This window comes from Vicugna pacos, chromosome 11 (assembly GCF_048564905.1).
Source record: "Vicugna pacos chromosome 11, VicPac4, whole genome shotgun sequence".
NCBI classification, from domain to species: Eukaryota; Metazoa; Chordata; class Mammalia; order Artiodactyla; family Camelidae; genus Vicugna; species Vicugna pacos.
The window spans coordinates 55,363,393-55,381,506 of NC_132997.1; the positions used below are offsets into that span (position 1 = coordinate 55,363,393).

At 33.3% G+C, this 18,114-nt stretch overlaps 1 long non-coding RNA gene across 3 annotated transcripts in view; it reads left to right on the plus strand.

Annotated features, from left to right (window-relative positions):
• Positions 1 to 18,114, plus strand: part of LOC140699328 (uncharacterized) — a 115,962-nt gene that overhangs the window by 54,439 nt on the left and 43,409 nt on the right. Inside the window, exon 3 of one of the 3 annotated variants that reach the window (XR_012077406.1) lies at positions 9,847 to 10,415. The exons of the other annotated variants lie outside the window; for them this stretch is intronic. This is a non-coding gene — a long non-coding RNA (uncharacterized lncRNA). Of the gene's footprint in view, positions 1 to 9,846; positions 10,416 to 18,114 lie in introns of those variants that run through there. 3 annotated transcript variants of the gene reach the window in all.

Consider the following 18,114-nt stretch of genomic DNA (forward strand, 5'->3'; position numbering starts at 1 on the left):
TCCAGGCATGTGGTATCTTTTGGAGGAATTAAAATAAAATACTTTAAGTAAGAGCGCAATGCACATTAGTGGCTTTGAAAGTCAGCAAAAGGAGATTTGATTTAAACAGTTAAGATTAGGAAGCCACTAAAATGTTTTGGATTAAGGGGATGTTAAAAGCAATATTGTCAGAGAATCTACCAGATTAGAGTAGATGGAAATTTTAAGGTTATTAACTCAAACATATAGGAAGATTAAAGTATTCAGACAAATTGGATAGAGATAAAATTGCAAAGAGAAGAAACAACTGTGAAGAAGATACTGTAACAGAGATAGTACCTCCCTCCCCTGTTTTTATGTTTTGGTAACAGGATTATGCCAAACCAATGCAAAATCTCAAATTTTGATAGATTGCTAACATATATTTCTAGTTGTCTTTTAGGGCTTTATAATAAAATTAGGAATAAAACATAAAATCTCTGATGCTTTTAGTCTTAATATGCTAAAATAGATTTATCTCAGAAAATCTATATAAAGCATTTATTTTTAAATGTTTTACTAGAATAATCTAGAAAGTCAAGGCTGTAATCTATGATGAAACCAAACTGTGTTCTCAATTTGTCTAAATTCAGACACACAATGATGCCAATATGATCTCATAATACCATATCGGTCTTCAAAAATGTCTTGCACCCAACAAAAGCCACACACTACAAGATAACTATCACAAGAAATGATTATGGAAAGAAATGTTGTATCTAAACTCATTATTCATTTTTTTCTCCTCAGAATGTTCAAAAATAAACCCCTATAAACCTGAATTAATCAATTATTTTCCTATCAAAAAATGCAATTCTTATTTCAAAGTCCATTAAAGACAAATTTCATCTTCGGGTGTTTCTTGAGCTAAATGTATTTCAAAATGAGAGAGGCAAATAGTAGGTGTTCTGACAAGTTTAGGCAAATTTAAAGAATCTCTTCTGAGTATAACGTTTAACTAAAGCTGTCAAATGGCCAGGGTGGATTTCATGATAGAGGGAAAGATGGAGCTGGTAGTCAAAAGATTTGTTTTTCAAACCTGCATTTACTGCCTTATGACTTTCAGTTAAACTCACTGGATCCTGCTTTCCTGTCAGTGAAATGTTGATACAAATGAAATAATATACTAAATTAATGACACTGAAGCTGACAATGAAGACAAACTTTTCCATCTGAAAAGTTAAACTTTTTAGCAAATATACAAGTTACCTGTGTTGGAGACCATGACTTGCTCTTGTCTTGTGATATATATATATATACACATACATATGTATGTATATATGTGACATTAATGTATGTCTTTTGGTGATGTATATACCTGTGTGTATATACATATACATATACATATATATATATATGTATATGTTGGTGACATGTATATACTTGTATATTTATACATTAAACATGAGTTCATGAAATTAGTAAATTAAAAAACATCAGTTACAGAACCTGCAGTGCATTAGTATCTGCCTGCATTGTTATGTCTGCTTAGTGACTATGTTACAATGGTAAATGCATTTAGAAACATGTTATCCTTGCTTTATAGAGAACAGATTTCGTAATGTACACCTGATACCAAAGATGTTATAGTTTATGGGTTTTACATTCTGAGTAAGATTTTTTTCTCCATCTCCAGAACTTTTAATGTAGTTCAGGCCATTATCATTTCCCTGTCTGCCTTCTCACTCACATTCAGAACAGTTTAATTTTTCTCAAATTCATCATACTGCAAAGTACTAAATGATTTATAACAGTAGAGCTAAGAGCAGGTGTTACTGCCCTCCAGGGGTAATTTTGAATATCTGTAGAGTCATTCATGTCTTCTGAAAGAAATACGCCTGAGAATTTACATGTAGCAATGCGTATTATTTTAATATAGATTTCTTTCCTTCTTTATACTGATTTTTGAGTTTCAGTTATACATTGTATTGACATTTTATTACCAGTTTTCTGGAGGTATAAATAAGTACAATAAAATTCAGCAACATTGAGTATATAATTTGATAAATTATACAAATGTTCAGGTATATAACCTCTGACAAAATCATTTATAAGCATAGCTGTCACCTCAAAGAGTTTCCTCATGCACCTTGTTTTCAGTCTCTTCCCCACCCCTGGTTTCTGACAACCACTGATCTGCTGCCTGCCACTTTGGTTTTACCAAAAAGTTTGGCATTTAGTGACCCGCAATTTGTTTTGGATGGGGATGGACAAAGTACAGTGTGTATGTAGGCAAGTAGTGAGAGCAAAGATCATATCAGGAAGAATCTTAAGTAACATGTTTAAAGTTTTTACTTACCTTGAAGACAATAAGGAGCTATCAGTGGATCTTTAATAAGCAAGATTCTTGACACAACCTGCATTTCCAAATTTTTCAGGGCAGTGGGAGAATTGATTGGAGAAATGTGAGACTGAGGTAGACCAGACAGATAGCTGTTGCTACAGTTCAAATGAAGAAAAATGAGACTTGAACTAAGTAATAGGAAGAACAGAGTAGTGGGTACAGGGCTGAGAGGTTTAGCAGGCTGTTCTACATTTTCCTAGAAATTGGAGAATGATGGAATGACAAAGGTGGAAACACATGGATAAATAAACGATTATATCCAAGTTTCTGGCTTCAAAAACTGGATAGGTTTTAAAGCTATTAACCCAAAAAGTAAACAGAGAAGTAGAACTGAGGTATAGAGAGAGGGTAGTGAAGTTAAGCTTTGACCATATTTAGTGTGTAGTATCTGTGAAATATTCAGGTGAAGATGTCTAATTGTTTCCAAGACCAAGAAAAATGTTTAGATTGAAGTCATGTATTTGGAATTCATAAGTGTGTATTGAAAGCAATGTGATTTGCAGTATATTCTGCTAGCAAAATTTGAACAAAATGTTTTTCCTCTCCTCTATTTTTTCTTGAAGTTAGAAATATCCTCCTTTTGTAGTATCTGTGCCATCTGTATCCTCTTGTCATCTTCTTGCACTTATCTTGTCAAAGCTTTGATTATTTCCAACAAATACAACCACAATAACTTCCTCACACCTACCTGAAATTCCCCACCTAACACAACTTAAGTATTGCTGTAACCAGTCTTTACCCTTTCTTTTCTGTTTTCCTAAAACACTCTTCTTCTAACCATTGTTTGTAAAATTTGTATCCACCTTACACAATCTGAATCTCAAGATCATCTTCATTTGATCCCTTTCTGTTTCTATTCCCACACACGACCACATGCAATTTCTTTCTTTTAAGCCCTTATGGCATTTTTTGTAAAATATTCCTTATTTTGTACTGCTTACTCACTTATAATTAGTTATGCATATTTGATTAATCCTCTTTATTACACTGTAAAATCTTTAAGCATATGGTTTGGGCTTTAAACATTATATTTTCAGTGGAGCATACAAATGCTGCTTTTTTGGTCTTTTTTTTGCTTTTATATACATATATATTTAATTGAAGTATAGTCAGTTTAAAATGTGTAAATTTCTGGTATACAGCATAGTGAGTCAGTTATATATATATATATGTGTGTGTGTGTGTGTGTGTGTGTGTATATTCCCTTTCATATTTTTTACTATCAGCTATTACAAGATATTAAATATAGGCAACTGTCATACTAAGTGAAGTAAGCTAGAAAGAGAAAGAAAAATACCGTATTATATCACTTATATGTGGAATCTAAAAAAAATGACACAAAATGGACTTATGTACAAAACAGAAACAGACTCACAGACATAGAAAACAAACTTATGGTTACCAGTGGGGGAGCTGTGTGGACAGATATATTGGGGGTTCAAGATTTGCAGATACTAATTACTACATAGAAGGTAAACACAAATGCTCATTTATATTTAGAAGGCACTCAGAAATATTCATGTATAAACACTGACAAAAATGTTTTATCCATTTACATATAGATCAAATGTAACTGGTCCTAATAGGGCTCCCTAATTGAGGACGTCAATTATTTTTTAAAATCCTTATTGACATCTAAAATGCTTTGAAATGAGAACTACTTGAATAGTTATCAAGAGGCAAGTGGGGATTCTAAATTCTGAATATTGGTTTAAAAATATCAACAGGAAATTGAATACCTAGGCCCATAAAAATTTAACTTTTTAGTTCTTTATGGATTTTTATATGTTCAAATTACATAATAGAAACCAAGATTCTTAGTTTTGTCTTTTGGTGATTATTAAGCTAATTCCTATTCCCTAATTCAGTTATTATAGTAACTTGAACTATGGGTAACTTTGTATATAGTAACTTGAACTATAAATAACTTGAACAATGCAAACAGTTTTCTTGTGACTAAAAAGTCAAAGTTAAATGAAGGATAACTATCCTTTAAAAAGTTCTGATCAAAACTGTAATTAACAACCATGGATAATGGAAAATAACTGTTTTCAAATGCTATTGAGACAGTCCAGAATGGTTCTTGAATTTTTAATTATGTTATGCTAGAATTTGTTTTGGTCGTGAAAGATGACTATTCTTGGCAGTTCATAATAATCAAAAATGTGAAAACAAAGATTATCGGAGAAATAAAATAACCATCTGTCCTAAACCAGTTAGGTACTGTCTTGCCTAGAAATCTGAAGATAGGCCAGAAGATCTCTTTTCATATTCTGGGATACCATTAAGTGTTGGGTATCTAAGCCAGCTATGCAGACAACAACAACAGCTTTTAAAAATATTCCTTGCAAGTATAGTTCATGGAGTTAAGAATGTCAGGTAAAAGGTAAAGCTAGACCAGTTACATAGGATGCCAGAGACAAAATGAAAGAATAAAATAGAAGAAATGACAGAAATGCCTAAATGTGTCCCTAACAGATACTGACAAAGCTCTAACATAAAAAATACGTCTTTTTTCTTTTTTATTAAAACTTTTAAATATTTTTATTTTTAGTCATATGTAAAGGCAGTAACTGTACCCACTTTTGTTTAATTAATAGGAAAAGTACATCATTTCTTTACATTTCAAGATTGCAGATTTAGATATTATCTTTATCCAAATGACTTCTTTCTCTGTCTGAAAAATGGTCTGAAATTATTGCTGAATGCAGATTGGAAGAACAGCTGTGAATCTTACAGCAAAGGATAAAGATGTGTGCCAGTAAAACATTACTCACTTCATAGGTTGACATAACCTAACTTCTTGATGCTCATATTAAATTTAGGAACAAAGGAAAAGTACTTTTACACATAAAGATAATAGGCTTTTCATGTCGGGTTTTTTTCCCATAAAAAATGTTGGGGAGAAACATTGCTTAACTTCTGTGGGTATATAATTAGCCCTAAATTTTCTATATCTAAAATTGTTTTGGCTCTTTTCTGAAAGGTTTTAAATAACTAAAAACAGTATGACTAAAAAGTTCAAATTTCCATGGTATCAAGTAATGTTTATAGGAGTTTGAATTAATTAATACACAATATTAATTATGTTTTCAGATCTTTTATTACTGATTCTCCAGTTTCCTTACAATGTATATTGTTCAATTTATGTATCTTTCTTTTTCAATAGGACACTGTCTCATTTTACTAAATATCTGTGCTTCAAAAATATGTTTTTATTGATTTAATCAGCACAGGCAGGGTTATTATCTATGGGTTCCAAATGAAAGCCAGATATTCTACTCATGCCTTTAGTTACTACCAGATCATGTTCTCTGGATAAGCCAATTCCAGTATCTACCAAATAAGAATCATAAGAACTAAACTACATTTATTTATAAGGTTATGGCATATATTATTTAGGTAATATAAACAATGTGTTTTTTCATGACGTACAAAGAACAAGCTAGCATCATTAAAAAATATGTGATATAAAAGGGAAAAGAGGCACTGAAATAGAATATATCAAAGAGATTTTCTGCAGATTTTCTTTTATATTATTCAGTAGTACTTGTGGAAAGATCTTAATTTGGTTTGAAAATGTCAGGAGATTTAGGCTCTAACCAAACAATGTGTTTTATTACCCCCATGACCATTTCTCCCAATAAGAACAGCACTTCTGAGGTTTTCTTAATATACTCAGAGTTAAGCTAAAAATAGGCACCTATTTTTAATATATTCATTCATGTTATATATTTTAATAAATTCAGCTTGGCTTGGCAGGTAGAATATAGGAGCAAACCAATAGATGTGGGTTCAATTTCTGATTCTATATTTTGTGTTTTCTCTTTGGAATAATTTCAGATTAAAAGAAATTGGCAAAGATAATGAAGAGAATTTTCATATACCCTTCACTCCATATCCGCTTATATTAACATCTTATATAACTATAGTATACTTACGAAATTAAGAAATTAACATTTGTAGGGGGGATATAGTTCAGTGGTAATGTGCATGCCTAGCAAGCAGGAGGTCCTGATTCAATCCCCAGTACCTCCATCAAAATAAATAAATAAACAAATAAACAAACAAACCTAATTATCTCCCCCCAAAACACAAACAAATAGAAAAATTGAAAGAAAAAATAAATTAACATTTGTACATCATAAAGTATTGTACTGACTTTATACAGATGTCTACAATTTTTCCACCAATTTCTCCTCTATTGCCTTTTTTTTCTGTTTCAATGTCCAATACAGGATGCCACGAATTGTATTTAGTATCCCAGTCTCTTTGGTCCTATGTTTTAAATAAACATATTCTAACAGAATTCAGTGATACTGTGTAAGTGATAGGCCTTTAGAATAAGTCTACTAAAATACATGTAATCTCTCTTCAGAGAAGCACAGATGCACACATAATAGAATATTGCTCAAAAATTTTCAAAGAGGTTAATGAAACTCTAAAGACTATTGATGGATAATCTGTAAGGATCTGCACAAAATGATGCATGATGTTTTTTAAAACTCTAGAATATACTGATTATAAAACAATTTTCTCCTAGAATTGGTAAGAGCTTTGTCCAATTTCATATAAGATAATACTGAGTCACAAATAAGTTTTACCCAAGTGAATTTGTGACTAGATAATTTACATAATTTCTGTGAAACTTGATTTATCCATTTTAAAAGGGGGCTAATAATCCACACATCAAAGAAATGTTGCAATGTTTGGTTGAGCCAGCGTATGTAAAGTGCTTCAGAGAGACACTGCCACATGAGAACACTCAGGAAACTGGGCATTGCCACTATTGCCTTTGTAACAGCACACCAAATCCCAGTTTTGTAATCTTAAAAATAATTTACTTAATATTTGATTTGCTTTCTCATCTACAAACTAGGATTTGTTTTTATAAACTTGAAACCTTATACTAGAAATATCTCTTTCAAAATTCAACTTACAGTTGTTGGAGAACTAAACAGTGATCTTGTGTTCTAGAACAGCATCCTACCTGGCCCTGGAATCGATTCCATGAACAGTCATTGTTGTGTGGTCTCCCATTTAAGCCCCATGACTAGGGTTCTCCAGTTATGGATAAGTGTATCCCGTTGTTGCTCATATCTAATTTTTTTTTATTTATTTATTTATTTATTTATTTATTTATTTTAAAATATATTTTTATTGAAGTATAGTCAGTTTACAATGTGTCAGTTTCTGGTGTACAGCATGATGCTTGTGTCATGTAAGAACATATATATATTCATTTTCATATTATTTTTTGCAATAAATTACTATAAGATATTGAATATAGTTCCCTGTGCTATACAGTATAAATCTGTTGTTTTCATATCTAGTTTTTAAATGGTAGTTGCTTACAGTGTGTTAAAATCATCCCCCTAATAAATTCTATCTTTAGAGTCTTATATCTTCCTTCTGGAATAAATACTATAAAACAAATCTATTTCTTTTGCTACATACAAACAATGGTAATTAAAAAAATATTGCTGTCATTTTCATGACAATAATTTTAAATAATTCTAATAGCATCATTATAATTACTTTTTAGCAGGGTGTGTCATTTACTTATCAAAGTCACAAGCAGCATGTGGTTTGGGAATATAATACTAATCAGAGATAAAAAAATTATTTACAGTTTTATTTATTTCTACAGTGACATATGCTACTTCAAAAACAATAATGAGAATATAAGTGATGGTCAATTTTATGTATCTACTAGACTGGGTCATTGGGTGCCCAGACATTTGGTTAAACACTATTCTGGGGGCGTGCTTGAGGATGTTCAAGAACTAGATTAACATTTGAATTGGAAGACTGAGTAAAGTGGATAGCCCTCTCTAATGTGGGTGGACCTCATCCAATCAGTTGAAGGTGTGAGTAGGACAAAAAGATGACCCACTTATAAGTAAGAAGGAACTCCTCCAGCTTGACCTCTTGGACTGGTACACCAATTTTTTTTCTTGAAAATATCAGCTCTTTCTGGGTTTTGAGCTTGCTGACATTTGTACTAGAGCTATATACGATTGGCTCTCCTGGGTCTCCCGCTTGCCACCTCACCCTGTATATCTTGAGTCTTGCCATCTTCCAGAATCACATGAGCCAATTTTTTATGATAAATCTCTTTGTGTGTATTTATATATCCTATTGGTTCTGGTTCTAGAGATTGTGATCAATACATTATCTCAATCATTATTATCTGTACATCTCCTGGATGATTAAAGGTGGTGTCAGTTGTCTTATTTATTCTAACTCTACATTAGGAGTAAACATGTAGAACTATGCATTTTATTAGTGGATGTAACCACCAGTTTAGGCAACTATGTTATGAAAGTCTTAAATAACCAGGCAATCTATAATATATCTCATTCTAAAAATAAACATGAAGCATTTGTGTATTAACTATGGAGGAATGCTGAATATGCCTAAACAAATCTATATACATAGAACCACACAGAGATATAAAACTTTATATAATGAGTATCACCTCACACCCGTCAGAATGGCCATCATTCAAAAGTCCATGAACAATAAATGCTCAAGACAGTGGAGAAAAGGGAACCCTCCTACACTGCTGGTGGAATGTAGTTTGGTACAGCCATTATGGAAAACAGTGTGGAGAGTCCTCAAAAAACTAAAAATAGACTTACCATATGATCCAGCAATCCCACTCCTGGGTATATATCTGGAAGAAACTCTAATTGAAAAGATACATGCAACCCAATTTTCATAGCAGTACTATATACAGTAGCCAAGACATGGAAGCAACCTAAATGTCCACCAACAGATGACTGGATAAAAAAGCTATGATATATTTATGCAATGGAATACTACTCAGCCACAAGCAAGAATAAAATAATGCCATTTGCAGCAACATGGATGGACCTAGATAACGTCATTCTAAGTGAGGTAAGCCAGAAAGAGAAAGAAAAATACCATAAAATATCACTCATATGTGGAATCTTAAAAGAAAGAAAGAAAGAAAGAAAAAGGCCACTATGAACTCATCTACAAAAGAGAAACAGATTCGCAAACATAGTAAACAATCTTATAGTTACTGGGGAAAGGGGGTGAGAACAGATAAATTTGGGAGTTTGAGATTTGCAAATGTTAGCCACTATATGCAAAATAGATTAAAAAAATTCTTCTGTATAGCACAAGGAACTCTCTTCAATATCTTGCAATAACCCTTAATGAAAAAGAATAGGACAATGAATATATGTATGTATATGCATGACTGGGACATTGTGCTGTACACGAGAAATTGACACATTATAACTGACTATATTTGAATTAAAAAAGAATAAAATTATGTAAATGTAATGAGAGAGACAAAAATGTACCAAGCTTAAAATAATTATTAAGTTCTAGGATATAAAAACTATCAAACTGTATTTCCCATACAGAAATATTTCTGGTACAAAGAGTCATGCACTGATTTGAGATCAATTTCTGCTTTAAAAAATAATGTTTTTATCACCTTACACCAGTCAGAATGGCCATCATTCAAAAGTCCACAAATGACAAATGCTGGAGAGGCTGTGGAGAAAATGGAACCCTACTTCTCTGCTGGTGGGAATGCAGTTTGGTGCAGCTACTGTGGAAAACAGTATGGAGATTCCTCAAAAGACTAGGAATAGACTTACCATATGACCCAGGAATCCGGCTCCTGAGCATATATCCAGAAGGAACGAAGGAACCCTACTTCAGGATAACACCTGTATCCCAATGTTCATAGCAGCATTATTTACAATAGCCAAGACATGAAAACAGCCTAAATGTCCTTCAACAGATGACTGGATAAAGAAGAGGTGGTATATTTATACAATGGAATACTACTCAGCCATAAAAACCGACAACATAATGCCATTTGCAGCAACATGGATGTTCCTGGAGAATGTCATTCTAAGTGAAGTAAGCCAGAAAGAGAAAGAAAAATACCATACAAGATCACTCATATGTGGAATCTAAACAAAAACAAAAACAAAAACAAAAACATAAATACAAAGCAGAAACAGACTCATACACATAGAGTACAAACTTGATGTTGCCAGGGCAATGGGTGGAGGGATAGACTGGGATTTCAAAATTTGTAGATACTGACAGGCATATGTAGAATAGATAAACAAGATTATATGGTATAGCACAGGGAAATATATACAAGATCTTGTGGTAGCTCACAGTGAAAAAAAAGTGACAATGAATATATGTATGTTCATGTATAACTGAAAAATTGTACTCTACACTGGAATTTGACACAACATTGTAAAATGACTATAACTCAATAGAAAAAGTTTAAAAAACTGAAAAAAAATAGTATTTTCATTATTGACACAACTGCTAAGTTTTTTTTACATCTTAGAACAATCTTCATCTATTTCATATTATATTTATATAATGAAAAGCATTTTTAAATGAATACTGAAACATTTTGCTAGCTCTGAATCTATTGGGAGAATAGTAGACATTTGCCAGTGCATACTTAACTCTTAGCAAAAGATAAGAAACTTGGCCAAATGTTTTACTTTAATTCTCTTCCATAGCAGTGAACACAATTTTGTCTATGTAAGTAAGGGTTTCCGAATATATTGTACTATTTTCTCTAAGCTGTTTTCATCCAATTTTTTTCCTGTCTACAAATAAACTAGACATAAATGTCTCCTATTTCTAAAGGCACTAATTATTTTAATAGATATGACTAACCACATACCAGCTTGATCATTGTTATCAAGAGAGGAGAATTTATCCCAGATGAATGGAACTCCTTGAGAGCAAGGGCCGTGCTTTTGTTTTTTTTCAGTGTTTGTTAGTTATGCCCACTTTTTGAAATACATTTACAACAACATCATCGTAAGTAACATCAGCAGTGACATAAAACTTCCAACTGTAGCTGAATTCTTACCTTATTTGGCTTCTTTTGAACACATCCTTTTTCTTAAAATTCTATTAACCTCTACTCTCTCCTAATTTCCCCCCTCTTTTATTAAATAACACCATTTTAAGCTCTTCTTCTATAGGAAACTCAGAGATTCCCCTCTCCCCAGATCTCTTAATGCTTTTCAATTGATTTTTTAGATGAAACATTATTTGTGAATATATTAAATTTACAAATCTATTCATCAAATTATCAGTATATTTTGCATATCTATTTTGTTATTGAATTTCCAAATTTTATCCAAGGATATTAAAAGTATAAGAAATGATAAAAAATACACCTAAAATACATGAATTAGTGGTATGGTCATAATTATAAGATGCTTAAATGCTGTGTGATATTTTCACTGTGTGTCTTCTGAATTCATGTCTGTGGTTGCTCATATACTGCACGTCTTTACTTAGGGATATTTGATCTACTGGTTTGTATTTACGCCTGGGATGTCAAATATTTGTCAATCATTGTGTGATATCAACAACAATAAGTAACAGTTTTCTTCAAGCACAAACTAAACAGTGCTACCACTAATATAATTGTAGATGCAAGCACCAGATGTTTGAACTAACCTATGTAGTCACTGCATAGGAAATGAACATATTTCATCAAGCTTTTAAAATCTTGAAAATCTCGTAAGAACCCTGTAAAAGATTAATTGTAAAAGATGTGGATCAAGTTCTTCTGTTACCTGGATAAGACTGTTGCTGGCTTCCAAAGAAAAGCCCACAGGGTAGCAGTTCCTGGGTGAATTTACCATTGTTCAACCTCAGGCCACGCAATTTAAAGGCTAAGAAACCTGATTTGTCATCACCCCAGAGAAGATCTACCTTTACTGAAGGGCAGACTTTCTAACTTGTCTCACAGAGACTAAAATGCAAAGACTAGAATATCAATATGTTAGTTTACACTGAGAGTTATAAGTTCCAAAGGAGGGGTGGACGCTATAGTTTTCTAGTAGGTGAATTATCTCCTTGTAGATAACATAGATGGCAAACGAACATTCAACAGGCAGGTTGCTTAGTGAGCCAACATCAAGAACGGAAGGGTTAGTTTTCATTTTAATGTGTAACACCACCAGCTAAGGATAGTTCGTTACATTTAGCTCCACAACAGAGATACACCTGGGTGACACAAGTGAAATATTTGGACCAAAGTGTATCTTCCCTGGGTAATAATTAGTTAGGAGCTTCTTGGTGTCCCACTCTCCCTTGTCTGTAATTCCAGTTGTCCACCAATCTACCACCTCTTTTTTTCTCTAGGAAGACTTTGGAAAAAAAACTCAAGGGTAATTTATTTGCATTGTTCTGATTAGATTATTTATATGTTGGTTTAATTGTTTAGCTCCAAGATAATGATATGACTTACTTTAAGATTCTTGGGAAGCACATTGTTTTTCAAGCTTTTTTTGAATAAATGCAAACCTACATCATCCCTTCTTACTTGAATCTCAAATGAGTATAACTTCAGAACATGTCTTTTTTTCTGAGTTTCTTATCTTATATTTTCCAATTCAAGATCATGTCTGTGTGGCTTTTTAAACCAGTTATTCAAATTTAAATACAGAAAATCAGATTGCTTTTTTTCAAAAAAAATTTTTTTTCTTATTCCCTTAAATATTACCATGCATCTCTTTTCTTATTTAATGGAAAGGTATATTAAGATTTCTGTCAATTACCTTATTAGTGGCATGTGGTTTTTTTTTATAGATTTTCTCTTTAATGTCACCCATTCTACACTGTATCTATGGAAATACTGAGAAATTAAGGAGCTTGCCCAAGGAAGCACAGTCTTGTAAATTGTACAGTAACACTTAATGCCCATTCTTTCTGACTCCAAAGATCTTAATTATACTTTCATGTCACAGTTCTTCCTGACTTCATCATTACCTTGCCAATTACCCAGCTGGCTTCATTAAAGTAATTCTCAACTGCCTGTTTTCTCTCATCACCCCTGTCTTTTAAGTCTATTTCTTCTTAACCATTGACTTGCCTATTCCATTTACCATTGCCTTATTACACTTTTTATCATCTTCTACTTAGACCCTAATATTATTATTCTATCGTCATTTTCTGTAGTCTGAAGATAAGCTGGCTTCCATTATGTTGTTACATTTAGTCATCTCAAATTTAAATCTGATCTTGTCATATTCTTGCTTAAGCTTTCAAAGGGCTTCATGTTGCCCCGTGGGTTAAGTATTTAAGCTGTAATATATTTCCCTTAGATCTCTCACATCTGTATCAGTGTTACTGTTCTCCTTTTACCCAAGTATTCTACCTCCTGCTTCCACCTTCTCTTTAACACCTTCAGACTTTGTGCATCCACTTCTCCCTTACCACAACCTTTGTTTTCTTTTGCAAAAAAAAATTATTAATACTCAAAAACACATTTAATGAGGGCCTACAATTTGTCATGCATTGTCCTAAGATGAATTATTAAATTTTATTTGTAAATAGTTCTGTGAGTTTGTGTGATTATTATTCTCAGTTTACAGATTAAGAATTTGTGACTCAGAGAGAATAACTTGCCTAAAGTCTCAAAGCTGGAAATTTTTACAACATAGTGTTTAACCCAGGCCTAAGACTTCATGCTTTCAATCACTACAGAAAGTAAAATGTACTCATCACTTTAATATAGACAGCTTATAAGAATTCAGTGTTATAAACAGCGAGGTCCTACTGTATAGCACAGGGAACTATATTCAATAGCTTATAGCCTATAATGAAAAGGAATATGAAAAGGAATATATATATATGTTTGTGTATGTGTGTGTGTATAACTGAATCACTATGCTGTACATTAGAAACTAACAACACTGTAAATCAGCTATACTTCAGTTTTTTAAAAAAAGAATTCAATATTGAATTTTTACATTGCAATTAAAAATTCAGACAAAATGGAAGCACATTAAAAATGAAAAAGAGTGAATATGTGAATTATTTTTAAAAATAGTATAAATAGTAAAAGTAAACAACTCAATTCAACATAGAATTTATGAAATGAACTTAACTTATACTATATGGTTCCATTGAAGAAAAATCTATATTGGAAAGAAAATAATGCTTAGTATGATTAATAATTGCCTTATTATGCCAAATAAGTTATTGGGATCATAAAAGACTTATCACTGCTTCTTGTCGTGGTAAGTCTTTCACTCATAGATGTTATTAAAAAAATAAAACATGAAAATGCATTGTTAAGATAAATGACCATTTAGAAATCATAAAGGCATAGAAAGTAAATTTAAAAAAATAATTTTCTATGTTTCTTAGTGAAATCCCATACTGGTATTTATGAATAAATAAATTCTTAAACTTTTTTTCTAAAACATAGTGGTATATATTTTAATACATTATGGAACACTTGCAGATTAGTGCTGTCCATTGGCCCTAGACCTTGGAGAAATTTAGGGCTGAAATTCAGAATCCATTTGCCATTCACCAAGTCACACAGGTTGCTTGCTATATCCCTTTATGGTTTCAGTGTGCGTTAGAGACCACATCCCCTTCGTCACAATTTATTTTTAAATACCCACTGTGAGCCTTGGTTTTTCTTTTAACAAAGTAGATGGAAAAAACAATGAAGGAGCTGAATATTAGACACTTCTGGCATTTGGCAGCTGCATTCACTTGCTGTTTCAGGAGGTATTCTCAGGTGTTCATGGAGGTCAGCGCAGGTCCACCAGGAGGCATGTAGCCAATGGTGGTCTCCTTGTTGCTGGGACTTTTGACCTGCTATGACCATATTCTTTCCACTTGTTTCTTTGTATATCATTGCAGTCCCTTATGTATTTCTCTCTGTCTTTGATTCCTCTTTGTTTTTGTCTTGCTCTCTGAATAGCTCCCTGCCTTGCTACTTGGGTTTTTGGGTTTTTTTCATATAAGATTTTAGATTGAACATCTGATCCAGTCTGCTGTCTAACTTGTCTCCGTTACCTGCTTGATCTGTTTCCCTTTTCCTTATTCTTACTGCCCACACATTTACATAATTAACTCCTTCCCTCCCTGCAATTTGAAAATGTGAATTTGAAATTCTGCTACTCCTGCCTTGACAAATCAATATGAAATTTGGACATAAAAGGTATATCAGATTAGCCTATAAAATCAACATGTAGATGAAATCAGAGGTACAGAGTTGACTGAAAGAGATGGAGAAGCTCCCATTTATCTGGTTGCTAATAGAACATGGATGGGGGTTAATTAGAAACACTTTATCGGTGCTCTTCTACCAGTTTTCAATCTTTCTGTCTACAAAGCTGTGTTTATAAATGACAGTCTTAGCCTTTGATTCTGTCATAATGCCTTGAAAAAAGTTCTAACATAGGTGACATATTTCATTGCAGTGATACTCTCGGACTAGGGCAGTCACAACTGTAACCCACCTGGCTGCTTTTGCCCCTAAATTGTCATTGGTGATGGATTTTCTATACTAGTCAATAATAAGGTACTAGTGAGGCCTTCATGTCTGTTGGGAAGGAGTTTTTCCTACACCTACTTCAGATACTGGTTCACTTAACTTTCCCTTCTAAAGAATCTTGAAGAAGGTAAAGCAGTTGCATTTATTGTTTGTTTGTTTCTGAAATTTATATTCCCAATGCTGTAAAAAGTTGGAAGTAGGGATTGGTGGAGATATTGGATTTAGGAACTGGTGCTTTGTCCTGGTTTATCTGCTTTCCTAGGGACAACACCTCACTACTTAGGCTTGAAAAGTCCTTGCTCTTAAGCATTGTCTTCTTTCACAAGTTAATCCCTACTTACTTTCCATCACTCTCTCCTGTGATAGCCTTCCTTCTTTGTTACACACACTCCCTTTCCTAAGTTCTGCTTACTCTCTCCATTGAAATAGTCAGCCTCTTGAATCTGCTACTACCTTCAGCTTTAATGGCAAGAAGGTTGGTGTCTCCATCCAGTATGTTGGCTCTCTTGGAGGTAGGAAGATGAGCTTTGTAGAACAGAGAAGTGGGGGACAAGACCTGATGTGGTGGGAAGGTCGAGGTCTCTTCCTTGGGTGGTGGCTGAATTTATTTCATAGTAACTACCGTTTTAAAACAGACATCATTCTCTGAGGATTAATTATCTCTTCCAAGGTGGTAAAGCCCTCCTGTTAACATAATGCCGACCCCATTGCTGACAAAAGAGTAACACTGACTTCATTTCATAAAAAGAACATTTCTCCATTTCCTTCTCTGCACTACACTACAAAACCTCCTCCATTGTAACAAATTGTACTGTGCCCAAATTTCCTCTAATAACTAAATTTCTCTTTAACTAGAGTATAAGACAGAAGAGGAAAAGGTAGGGATTGAATTGTGACTATCTAACAGAGCTGTAGCATGAGGCCTCTATACATGGTTCAAGCCTCCCACAGCGTAGCAAATAGGTCCTGAGAGGAAGTCTTCCAAGAGAGAATGTTCACACAACAAATGCTCTATGAAAACCAAATGGGAGGGGAATGGCCTTTATTGACCTAGCTTCAAAAGGTACACAGCACCACTTCCACCTTTGAGCTGATAAGGCCAGTCCAGATGCATGTGATGAGAAGTAAGGTCCACATCTTGATGGGGACAGAGCAAGGTCACCCTGCAGAAGAGAATATGGGATGGGAGATACAGTCCCGTTATTTTTGGAAATGCAGTCTGGAACACAAGTCATACCTGCTGGGATCTGTCCAGATTCCTGACCCACAGAACCAATGAGCATAATGACAGTGATTGTTTTACATAAGTTTTGGGATAGTTTACCAGGCAGCAATAGATAACCAGAACATTAGCCTATGAGACAATGGCTGCTGAAGCATGTACTGCTGCTTCAGGCAACACTCAATGGCTGACCAATATAGCCCACCTGAATGGCTCACAGCTTGGAGTCGATAAAATGAGATCCATTTGGAAAATGAAATGCGGACTTTATTTGAATGCCACAGAGGCCACTATCATGGGGGAAAACATGTGGGTCCAAGTGATTCAGAACTGCCTTCATCCAGATTTCCCCCATTGATCTTGTTTTTGTGCTATTCTCTGTGATTTCTACTTACTTGAGTACCTTCTGAAGGAAGATAAATCAGGTAAGACACCTGGACACCATGATCCTGATCTTTGCCCTTGTTTACACTCTTGATTAATTTTTCAAGGGTAAATAGTGGGAGATAGTTTTTTATTATATGTTCATGGCATTTGTAGAAAGGCTTATGACATTACTTCCTACTTGCTTTTTCCCCTCATCAGTATGAGGAGAGCAAAAATTTTTAAAGCATGTATTCAAAAGTACATGTCAACTGTAATTTCTTTACAGCCTAGCCCAGCACCCCTTGCTACCCAAACAATTGAACTCACTCTAAAACTCACTAAGAAGCCACTAATTATAACTTGATGTCACATGTAGCCATTCTATAGCAAAAGGAAATATATGTATGGGTGTTTATGTGTATACACACACATACATACACATACATATGTAAAAGTGATTATATATGCTATATACATAAATATAGATAATACATATGTGCATCAATATATTAGCATAAACACATATATATAATTTCTCCTTGAACTTTTTTTTCTTATTATAAATTTAAATTTCTGGTTTATTCCTATGAACTTGTAAGCTTTACTATTTAGGGTCTATCTTTGAGAGATTGAGCCATTCACTGTGTACTTTTTTTTTTAACATTTTTTATTGATTTATAGTCATTTTACAATGTTGTGTCAAATTCCAGTGTAGAGCACAATTTTTCAGTTATACATGAACATATATATATATTCACTGTGTACTTATTAAATCAAGATTCTAGTCACAAAATACTCTGGAACTGTGAGGGATTAAATAAGACA